Source organism: Vitis vinifera, chromosome 18 (assembly GCF_030704535.1).
Source record: "Vitis vinifera cultivar Pinot Noir 40024 chromosome 18, ASM3070453v1".
In the NCBI taxonomy this organism is placed as follows: Eukaryota; Viridiplantae; Streptophyta; class Magnoliopsida; order Vitales; family Vitaceae; genus Vitis; species Vitis vinifera.
This window is the reverse complement of record NC_081822.1, coordinates 34383359-34394692: the sequence shown is the minus strand read 5'-3', so window position 1 is coordinate 34394692 and position 11334 is coordinate 34383359.

Sequence of the window (11334 nt, the reverse complement as noted above, 5' to 3'; positions counted from 1 at the left end):
AGAGCTCAAGAATTCAAGAGTGTTCCAAAAAATCCTCTCTCCTACTTTTGTAATTTTCTCTTTAAAAAATGTAGTCCTTTGTATTCATCACTTTGAGTCATCCCTCTGCTGTCAACAAGCTTGTATCAACAACTCTCTGTAATCAAGGTATATTTTCAATAAAAAATATTTTTCAGATTCAAATATCTGTGTTTTTATGATTAAATTTCTACAATAAATTAGAAAGAATTAGAAAGTAATTATTTCTGTTTTTATGCTTGGAGTTCTTTAGAAAAAATTAATTATTGCGTGTATGAAATTTCTAGCCCATTTATCTAACTTTTTTTATTTTAATATTTTTTTATTTAAGATAAAACTATTAATTTTTACTTTTAAATTTTAATTTATTTAATACTATTTTAAACACAACTTTCTTTCTTTCTTTTTCTTTAAACAGGACTGAACATCATACTAATTTGGTCAAAGAAATTAAATAAAGAGTCAAACGTTTACCATGCATCAGTATCCCTCATCCAAATGCATTGCTCATTGTAGAATCAGATGCATCTAATTTAGGTTATGGAGGCATATTAAAACAAGAATATAACAATCAAGTGCATATAGTTAGATATCATTTAGGGATCTGGTTGGATGCTCAAATAAATTATTCAATTGTCAAAAAAGAAGTTTTATCTATAGTTTTGTGTATTTCAAAATTTCAAAGTGATTTGATAAATAAAAAATTTGTTTTGAAAATTGATTGTAAAGTTGCAAAAGATATTTTAGAAAAAGATGTTAAAAATTTAGTTTCAAAACAAATTTTTGCAAGATGACAAGCTTTACTTTCAAATTTTGATTTTGAAATTGAATTTATCAAAGGAGAGTTGAATTCCCTTCATGACTTCCTTACTCGGGAGTTTTTGCAGGGTAAGGATTCTCCTCCATCCTAATAGGTGCTCCCTTTAGGCCTCAACTTCCTTCATCATCCAAGAAAACCAAAGCTTCTTATGCAATGATTTCAAAATTTTCATATATTCATCCTACTTTTCCATTACAAACATCAAATTCCTTTCAAGTTCTAGGTCCAGATTTTCCTCATCTTCAACCTTCAAAAAGTTGTATTCAAGCTTCTAAATCAACCCCTAAAATTTTTTCTATTTAGAGTCAATCCAGCCCTAACACTATTTCATTATTACCTTTTCCTTTATTTTTATTTTTTTCATATAGTCAATATGTCAAAAAGCCCAAAACCTTAGAAATTGCTTTTATTGAGCCAGAGTTCAATTATGAGAAGATTCCTAAAATTCTTCCTTATATATTTCCTCAATGAGTCACCTTGAATTCCAATGATCCTTTGAAAACTAGGCAATTTTATGAGTTCATCCTGGTGGACACGGATTTAGTTGAAATTACTCATAACACTGATAAAAATAATCCTCAGAGGATTGCTTTTTCCAAATGTCAAATTTTCAGAGTCATGACCATTGCTAATTGGAATCAAAAGCCCTTCACTTGCAAGGCGTTTAGTCAACATTTCCATCCCATGAGCGACAATTACATAAATTATATGGATGCTTGGTACAATATGTTTTATTTGCAAAGCTACCAACATTCCTGATTCATCAAATTCTCAAGAAATTGTAATACCAAATTTCTTACTTGGTTTCAAAAATGGTGGACTTTCTTTGGTCTACTAGACTCCATATTTCCTTCTGAAATTCAAGAAAAATTCAACTTCTACAAGAGCAAGACTTCATCTCTATCTATCACTCAACCAAGACTCTTGATGTTCTGTTTGAGATTAAGAATTCCATGGATTCTCTCATGGAATATTATCAAGAAGCAAGAACAACCTCATCCTTTTCCATTATCTCTCTCTAGAGAATTCAACATCAAATGGTGGGAAAAATTCAATCATGATTTTGTATGTCAATAGAAGACTTTGCAAATAATTTTAACAAGGTCAGGATCATCAAATTCAAAATATTCAATATTGAAGAAGGTATCATGAATGTCGGGCCCCCACCAAAGCCCTAATTAATTTCTCATGAGTTGATTCCATAAATTCCATGACTTGGAATTATGGAGTTTGTTCATGCTTGAGAAAATTGAGAAAAATCAAGAAAATCGATTGAAAATCAAATAAAATAGTGAAAATGCATGCCGGAAGGAAAATGACAGCAAGAGTATGTTAGAATATGGATTTTATACCTAGAAAGGATCTAAGATGAATTTTTCAAAGCTAGGAATGTTTAGTTGAACAATGGTTCAAAAATTCAATTTAAAACAATAAGTTCCCAATCAAAGAAGCAAATAGAGGAGAAGGTGTGTATAGCAAGGTTGCCATGAAGTGAAGCCGAGAAATTCTGGATAGAAGGGACCAATTCACTGCAAGAGTGTTCAACTGTCAAATGCTTCAACTTAAAAGACATCTTGATTCGTAAGCTCAATTGGATTCCCCTCAACAAAAAGTCAAATACTGGATTGAAGGTTCAGAATTTCCAATTTTCTGCATTGTTGTATTTCCTGCATTTTGAGTTATTTCCCACCACCGAGACTTGGTTCAGCAGTATTGTCGGAGTTTGCTTTTTGATTGTGGGTGGAAATGGATCTGGCGAATCGTGAGTATCTGACGAGCCAAGCTATCCGGGTGGAGTGTGAATCGTTGGCCACAGATGCTATCCGGATAAGCGTTATCGAAGGATCCGGACATGTCTGCCCGGGAAAGTTGAATCGTCCTCCTCTCTCATTTGGCGGCGGGCGCTGGGTGTGAAATATCCGGAGAATGTGGAACGTCGGCCGGATAGAATTGTGGCTGTGAGATATCTGAAGAAAAGTGGCGTCAGCCGGACAGAATTGCGGCTGTGAGACATCCGGAGAAAGTGGGATGTCGGCCGGATAGAATTGCTGCTGTGAGACATCCGGATAAGGTAAACGTTGGCCGGATAGAATTGCTACCCGGATGGAATTAGCGATGATCCCGTTCGGGTGGAATGAGCGATGATTCCGTCCGGGTGGAATGAGCTGTGATTCCCATCCGGGTGGAATGAGGGTGGAATGAGCTGGGATTCCCGTTCGGGTGGAATGAGCTGTGATTCCCATCCGGGTGGAATGAGGGTGGAATGAACTGTGATTCCCGTTCGGGTGGAATGAGGGTGGAATGAGCTGTGATTCCCATCCGGGTGGAATGAGCTATGCCACACGTCGAAAGGGGGGCGGTCTGCGCGGCCAAGAGAGAGGGAGCCACGTGGCAATTTTTGGGGAGGATCCCACATGTTTAACCCCAAGAAAACCCGTTTTACACAGCCTTATCAGGTTCCCACCTTTCTCAGAATGCTCATGGTCTCCATATCTGAGAATACCAAGGTAAAGAAAGGGAAGAAACGTAGATACAGAAACACATAAAAAGACCAAGAAAGAAAAGAAAAGAAAACAGGGGAAAAGAAGATAGTCGGTGGGTATTTTGAAGCCAGATTGGGATATAAATGGGGGCAAGACCCATAACATCAAATTCAAAGGTAAACCTATATTCAGATTGCTTTCACATGGAACCAAAGACATTAAAAGGAATATTAAAATAGCATAAACATGCAAGCAAACCAGTCTCAACTAATCAAATTGTGGCCCTTGCATCCACACCAAACGACAAGAATGAATCTTCAGAAAACTAAGAAGTCAAGAAAGATTGAAACTAAATGGTGATATAGCAAAAATCTGGAAACATACTTGCACGTTCTTCCCTCCAATTGCTTGGTTCCAGGCTGCTGCACCTTTTCCCGACGGAGAAATCTGCTCCCCAATCCTTTTTCTGTCCACCAATCTTCTCCCTCTCTATACGTGTTCCAAGTCCCTATTTTCTATGCCTCTCTTCCAGACGATCCTCTCATGCGTGCTTTTTCTCATTCTTTTTCTTTTCTCACATATATATATATATATATATTAGCCTCTCAAACTCAATTTGATCAAGAGAAACCACTTTCCTTTCTTCTATTTCCCTTCCTTTTTTCAAAAATCAGAATGTTCCTCTCTTCTCATGCAGGATCTTCTCTTTCCATATGTATGCAGCCACATTAATTCCTTTTTCCTCACAAAATATTTCTCTTACCTTTTTGAGTGCACATACCTTAGTGAGAGTTGAATAGCAGCCCCTATTCTCTTATCAAACAATAAAAAAAATGAAAATAGAGAGAATAAAAAATAAAAAGAGTTAGCAATCTTGCAACCTATCAAAGATTAAAATAAAATAAAAATAAATAAAGTAAAACAAAATAATTGAATAAAATAGTCAATCCTATGCGGGCCATGCAAGTTGATTACTACTCAAAAAGTGCTATTTCATAGCTTGTAATTAACTCTTTTAAACACTTTTGAGTAGTAGTTATTGCCTTTTAACCCAATTAACATGTTAAGGACCCTTGCAATCAATTCTAATCAAATTGTGTAAGTTTTGGTGTTTTTGTTAGTAATTTGATCACCAAAACAATCCAAGATTGAGGAGAGTTATTTAGAAACCATGGCAAAGCTATGAAGAGCTCAAATTCATGAAGAACCAAGCTTTGGAGCTCCATAGCCCTTTGCCAAAGTCGTTCAAAGTATGCAAGGAAAGAGCACTGGAGAGAGGAAAAACAGAGTGAAGAAAACAGAGGAAAGCCAGCTGCAGTCTTATTTTGCAATTTTGGAGCACTTTCTGAAGTCCATTTTCTACATTCTATATACCATTTCAAAGCTCAGGAAGTCAAGAATCCAATGCTTCAAACGGTGCGCGATTCGGAGTTGAAACGAAGAAGTTACAGCCACTGCAAGTCAATCACTCTAAAGTGTTGCGGAATCAGCCTTTTGTTGCGAGAATTTCGCAGCCTTTTTGTACAGTGTTGTGGATTTCCTCCTGAAGTTGCCCGATATATGCCGCAAGCTGGAAGCTGAGAACTTCAAGGTGGAAGCCAACTTCGCAGCCCTGTGAGAATAGCTTTTTGTTGCGAAGTAATTTGGCAGCCCTTCATAAGTGTCTGCGAAATCTCGCAGACACCATTTTCTCCTGCGAAATGGTCCTTAGTGCTTCCCGATATTTGCCACCGACTCTTTTGGATATTTTTCTTCAGATATTTTTGTCTAAATTTCCATTTTCTCCTTGTATTCAGCCACTCATGTAATTCCTTAGCTAGGAAGTATCCAAGGAAGGGTAAATTACCTTCCTATATAAACTCTCTTGTAAACACTCTCAGGAGACGCTCGGGGAAGTATGTAAAATATAGATATATCATATATAGAATCAAGGAACAGAGCACTTGCTCTGTTTTTCATATATATTCTTGTCTTCTCTTTCATTTTCATTTTCTAGCCAACCAATCTCTGAGGATTTTTCCTTAGAAGATGAGAGGCTAGGCTCTTTGTCTCTTGGAGTGAGGAAAGCCGGGTAAGTTTCCACATGCATAAATTGGAAGTTTTGTTGTTTTAGTTTTTAATGAAGAGAAAGTGTAACCCGTTAGTGATTTCTATGTTTTTAGTTAACTTAAAATGCCTTTAAATCACCTGGGCCAACACTTGGTAAGGCAAGTGATCTCCGTCCATGGAGATGCACTAGTTTACCCCTTGCGAGCCTTTGGGAGGTGACTTGAAGGTAGGATTTTCTAGAATAGCCAACACTTGGTAAGCTTTTGGACTCCAAGGAGACATCCATTAGTTATCTTTTGTGAGCTTTTGATGGGTAATCCAAGGTTAAAGATCACCTTGAATGGCAAGTGCTAGGTGAGAGGTATGAGTCATTGCAAGGTGCATCAGTGAGAGGGATTTAGTGTTTGAACCCATTAATGGGAAGCATCTGTACAACACCGGTTGGAGAAGGAACTATATGTTAATTCTCTAATGCGAGGAAAAGAAACAAGTGACCGGAACTCCCATTTTGTATGAGGAACGAGCCTAGTGATCTGAACTCCAAGAAACACTTTTCTTTGTAAGTAAAATCAGTTACTATTTTTGGTTAGTTTAAATCTAAACCTTTTTCATTCAAACATCTTTATGTTTTCTTTTAAAGCTAACCTTGAAATGAAAAGACACCAATTCAGCTTTGAATTAATATCATTTGCAAAGTGAAAACCCATCCCAGTGAACGATCCTAGAGCCACTATGCTATAGTAGCTTTGTCTTTGCTACCCTAGTATATGGTGTAATAGGTTATAAATTTTGTTGATTACTCCCTCAATCAAAGAGCACCAGCTGGACACGAATCAGCTCAGACACCAATTGAGCACGAATCAAATGGCGCCGTTGCCGGGGATCGAACCCCGAATCAAATGGTGTCATTGCCACTGCCGCTGCTAGGGACGAATCACAAGTCATACAAAAAGTGAGTCTAAAAGTGCTTACTGGGCCAAGTGTGTCTAAATGGGCCTAGAGCGGTGCCTAATGGGCTAAGTGTACCTAAAAGCTATCCTAAAAATGAACGAAAAAGGCTAAGTATAAATTAGGGCTACCAAGAGTCACAATAAGTGGTCAGATAATCCCTCAACCAAAATCTCCGAGGTGTCTCAGAAAAAGGTAAGTTGTACGAGTAGTAATAGGCCACCAAGGAACTACTGTGGAGCGCTGAAAATGAACTTAAAGACATGTGCTAAAGGGACAAAATTGAGGGTCTACATCGATATTTTGAAAGAATTGGTGATTTTTTTTTTACAATCTTCCTCCATTGCTTCGCGCATCTCTCCACAACGATATATGGAAGAAGTTGGAATTAGCTTTCGTTTTCTCATACAAGCACAAGGTCAATGAGTAAGGATGCAATATTATCTTTCATCACTTTCCCAACATGAGTGTATTCATCATTTTCCTTATAAATGATGTCTACCACTCGTGTAAGATTGAGAACTCTGATAAGGATCAGGATCGGCATGGAAGTAGGTACGAGGAACCCTTGGTTAATTTCATTCCATGCATTCACAATTTGCTTGTTAAACTCATCATAAGCCTGTTGCTTTGAGACACTATATTGCTTGACATAGCATTCAATGGTTGAGGCAACATGCCCTCTCTCTTGTTCAAACTGCACACATATATATAGTAATGCAAAAGATGAAGAAAAAACTACCATACGAATTATCACGAATGAACTTATATGTAATATATTCTACACATATACCTTATGTGTAGTCATATCGTTCATGAGCCTGGCAATTAAACATGATGCTGCCGTAAAAGGGTCTTTGTAAACCCAATCAAAGGCCTCTTTTGTTATCATTTCTCCTATTTCAATGAAAGAGAGGGTTGTGGCTAAGGGAAGAGCTGAGCTTACTCGTGCAACTTGTATGTAATTCCTCTATGGAACCATTGTACTTTGTCAAAGAGCCAACCTGAATTTTCAACCGACAAACATTTGTCAATGTTACATACTTGTAGATATGCTTTAATTTTTAATTTTATGTGATTCGCCTATGTAACTCGAGCCCAACACATTTTGTCAAGAGATTGGGTTGAGTATAAGCCTGTTTGAGTTAAATTTGTATTGACCAATGTAATATATTGAATAAATATGTTGTTTTTTTTTATCAATTTGCATGAATTTGACCTTAATTGAAGTTTTTAATAATTATGTTGATTTGTCTTATTATCACTTTAATCTATTTAACCTATATTTGACTTATTTCAATTTTGATTTTGATAAATAAGTTAAATTGAGTTAAGCATATTAGGTTGAGAGATTAACACTTGATTATTAGATGAGTTAAACAAGTCATATGATGTATTGCATGTTTAATACTTAGGTTATGCTTGGGCTTATGTTTGAGTTGACCTATTTAGTCGAATGTCTGACCCACTACAGAACACCATCAAATAAAAAAGGCTCTTACCACTTCTTTTACATAGTAGAAGCAATATGTTTTTCCTTCTTTATCCATCTCTTCCCCAATTTCTTTGTAGACATCTGAGAGTGCCTGATAGGTCACTTCCATGTATTCTGGCAGTTGATTGATGCTTTTGATATCCCACCTGAAAATAAAAGAACATCCACCTGAGAATTTTGATATCTCCTCGTTCATTCCTTCCATGAGCTCTTTGACTAAGGAAGGCTTGATTACGGTGTGGTTCAATTTTCTCTTCTTCCTTTGCAGTAGCAATCATTTGTTCATGGTTTTGTAAGGATGATATAAATTGGTTTAAAGTTGGGTATGGAAGCTTGGAAAGCATAGTAGTTTTTCAAATTATAATATCTAGGTGTAAGGGCTTTAGTTAGTTGGAAGAGTTTATCAATTTCAAGAACAAACTAATTTATAACAAATGTTATCACAAATAAACTTGAACTTGTGAATGTATTCGTCATGTTTTAACAACAAACCTTTTCTTAATTGATAGTGACTATCCTTTAGAGAACCCCTTCTTTCTCTTTTGTTTCAGGCCGAAGCTGTTCTTCAACTGAGTGCCTGTCCCATCGTGTAGTGTGTCCTTTGACTGTCATGCCGAGTACCTCCTTAATCATCTTTTGTATGAGCCAAGACATCAACAAGCCATCATTTTTTATCCAACTTGTATATTTGGGACTGATAGTTTACCTACCATCTTCTTCTTCGATTTGTTGATTTGGCTTCTCTGCATCTCCTACGTGGTGTTCTATACCTAGACTCGTTATTAGAGATAGAATCTGTGATTTCCAAAGGATGTAATTAAAGTTTGACACCTTGATACAAACAAGGCTTGGATATTGATGGAAAGCTTGGATTGATATTTTTGGCTTCATATCTTTCTGCTTTGATACCATGAAAAAATTTGTAGAAAAATGTAATTGAAGAATGATTCACGAATAATAGAAAAACTCGAAAGGATTCCTTGGTTGATTTATTTCAGTTATGGTAATATATACAAGTATATCAAATAGCCCTTGGAGTTGGTCAACATCAATTGGTTGTCTAAGGAAGGCTGCTTAAGAAGGAATTCTACATATTACATTGATCGAACAACTAGGGAAGATTGGTCAATAAAAAAGAAAAGAATTCTAGCAATGCTGACAATGATCTTGCTGGCGGTGATTAAAAGAAACGAAATTCAAGCAATTCAACAGTGGTTTTCCATGAAGTAATCAGAGGGAATAATTTTGGCTTGTTGAAAATAATCAACGGAAGCAATTTTGTCAATAATTTTGGCAGTGATGGCAATATTCAACTTTCTACTTGTCATAAACTTTCAATGCCACTACAAAACACCATCAATGCACTTGAGAATAGAACACTGCAAAAGCCAATACAATCCTAAACTTGTTCAGCATTATTAAGGGGTGTTTTGTATTAATACATCCCATTTGTAATTACCTTACAACAAACTAAAAAATCTTACAATTTTAGAAATAATATTTGCATCGATCGGTACCACAATCTGACCTCAACTTTATTCCATTGCACCCAACTAATTTCTACATGAATTTGTTATGACAAGTATATGATTGATAAGAATAGGTGTTTAAGAGAATGTTTGACAGTGATTTTAGAAAACATTTTTAACCTTTCTAACACTTAAACTATACAAATTTTAAAGTGTTAAAAAGTTTAAAAACACTTTTTAAAATCATTATCAAACGGATTTTAATATTATTATAAGCTAATTATTATTATTATTATTATTATTATTATTATTATTATTATTATATCAAACATGTTAAAATTTTATTATATACCTTATAAAAATAAAAGTTATGATCTTATATAAGGTTGCAATTTGAAGTTCAAGTTCATTATACTATGCAGACTTAAGTTTTAAGTTAAAAATAAAAAATTGTAGAGAATCAATTCAATCAATTCATTATTTTCCAAGCAAGGATTAAGATATTGAAGTATTGAGATGGTTATATTTTAGAAACAAAATAATAATGCATTAATAATATATATCTATATATATATATATAATGATATTTGATAATAATTCATAAATCTTGAAAGTACATTTAATATTAAAATATCATTCCAAGTAATTCGGAAGTATTCAAAGATGTAAATTAAAGAAATAATAATATAGGTAGAATTATTTTTTATTTAAAAGTATTAATAATTTCATTTACAACTTTATGTTGTCTATCAAAAGAATTATAATAAGAAAGCTTTATATTTTTAATAATAAATTAAATTAAGGTGGTGTTTATTTTTTTATTTAAATCTAAATGAAAATTAATTTAACTTAATAGAATTAAATATTAAATTATTTGTTTTTTGTCATTTTATTTTTGTTAAGTATTAAATATTAATAGGGTGAAAGCCTTGTTGAGGTTGTGCAAAAAAATTATTTTTAATATTAAAAAAAAGTTAAATATTTTGGTTTTTGCTATTCATAAATAATTTTTTATTTGTATTCAAAATAGTTGATGGAGTTTGAGTTGGATTCTAATGATTACTTGAAATAATAAAATTAATTTTTATTAAAAAAAATAAGATATATAGATAATTATTTTAATTTAAATGAAAAATATTTTAAAAAAAAGGAAAACAAAATAAGAAAAAAAGAAGAGAAAAACCTTATATAACTCCTTATTTGAAAAAAAAAGAAGAAAAAAGACAAGTTCATAAACCAAGATTGAGTTAAAAGTCAAATTACCTATTGAGAAAATACGGCGATAAGTCATACAAAACAACTTTCTAAGCTTATGTACCTATAGTCTTTACTAAGCAAATGAAATGAATTATGACGATTAAATAATTGATTATGGATACTCAAGAAAAGAAAAACACAATTATAAAACAAGTCATGGTGTTTGTTATGTTACAAAAATGTAAAAAACAAATGATAAGAGAATTTGCATAAGTTGATTTATGAAACTAATTAAAAACATGGGTTTAATTATTTCTAAATTCAAAGGATTAAAAAAGTTATTCCAATTTGATGATTTCAATCGATTTTAAGTACAAAAGAAAGTTTTGATTTCATTTTTTTTTAAGAAAAAAATGCTTCAAATTATTCTATTTATAAAGAAATGGTTTTTATTTACTTTTTCTTTAAAAAAATATAATTTACACAAATTCTATTTACCTTAACATTCCTTTTTTATTTTTATGCAGAAGAGAATACTTTTATAATTTTTGCTACAACATGATTTTTATAATTTTATTTTAAAAGAAAGTGTCCAAATCTAATCTTATGTGCAAGAGAATCTTTTTACAAATTATTTAAGAAAAGGATTTTTAAAAATTTATTTACAATTTTATTTAAAAAATATTTACAAATTACTTTAAAAAAGATTTGTACAAATTTATTACAAAAAAGAAATATATTCAGATCCAATTTTATTTACAGAAAAAAAATGATTTTTTTTTTTTAGTTTTTATTCAAAATAAGACTTTTACAATTTTATTTAATTAGTATGAAAGTCCAATGTCATTTTATTAA